This window comes from Etheostoma spectabile, chromosome 15, assembly GCF_008692095.1.
Source record: "Etheostoma spectabile isolate EspeVRDwgs_2016 chromosome 15, UIUC_Espe_1.0, whole genome shotgun sequence".
Lineage (NCBI taxonomy): Eukaryota > Metazoa > Chordata > Actinopteri > Perciformes > Percidae > Etheostoma > Etheostoma spectabile.
This window is the reverse complement of record NC_045747.1, coordinates 33,616,304-33,617,318: the sequence shown is the minus strand read 5'-3', so window position 1 is coordinate 33,617,318 and position 1,015 is coordinate 33,616,304. Positions and strand designations below refer to the sequence as shown.

General features: G+C 34.4%; 1 protein-coding gene across 1 annotated transcript in view; it reads left to right on the top strand.

Moving 5' to 3' along the window:
* fbxl16 (F-box and leucine-rich repeat protein 16) overlaps positions 1–1,015 on the top strand; it is a 35,592-nt gene that overhangs the window by 23,120 nt on the left and 11,457 nt on the right. The window lies entirely within an intron of this gene.

Sequence of the window (1,015 nt, the reverse complement as noted above, 5' to 3'; positions counted from 1 at the left end):
CGCTGTCTCTGCTATCTATTTCGCGAGGGCACTGTCGTTGCATCCGGGGTTTAACCAGTCTTTCCCCTTATCCCATAATAGATAGGCGGTGGTCTACTCCAGACCTTACTCCAGCACCGACACAGCGCTACGGGGTCTGGCGAGACCACCAAAACACAAACAAGAGGCATTTCCACGGCTTTATGTCCAAAGACTATATATACAGACTAATAACCAAAACTAAATTAAGAGTAATAATATTTATGTACTTAGATTAATTCCCAGATAAAAGCCAGTGTTTAAAATAACCTCAAAAAATAGATGGGTCCAAAGCCAGGATAAACGGATGAGGATTGGTTGCTGATAATAAAAACGTAAAAATATATGTATATTTGGTAATACTTTACTTCATAAGCTCTTATTTAGTATTTGTAAGTAGCATACAAACAATGGCTTATAACACACTACATGGTGGTTGTAAGCCATCACAAGGACAATTTTAGGTGAATATTAATGTACAGTAGCTTATTTGTCAGCAATTAACTTCTCCAGTGAAGAGACGTTTTATATTTTTAAAAGTGTGTTTTGTGTGGTGCTATTTTATAGGACATTAGTATAATATCTGAGTCATGTCACACTCACCGCTCTGCTGCCCTCTTTTCTGCTTCCTCTTCCTGCTCCCTTTCTCTCTAATAGAAATATTGTTTTTATTCATACGTCATTTCCAAATTATTTCCATAGTTTGTGATGACTCGTAATTCCTTTATATTTCAAGAAAGAAAGGAACAAGATGAAATAATATGTCAAAATCCTGAGCTATGTTTTTAAATGTTTTTTTGATTATTCCACAATCTCATTGTAATATTACATAGTTGCCTGTCTGCATGTACTGTATAATAATAATAGAATATATATATATATATATATACTCCATGTAGTAGTAGTAGAATTGCTGACCAAACCAACTTAATATTGACAGTTTAATTTTTGGAAATAATTACCAATATCCACTTTTAACCCTTGTGTTGTCTTCCCA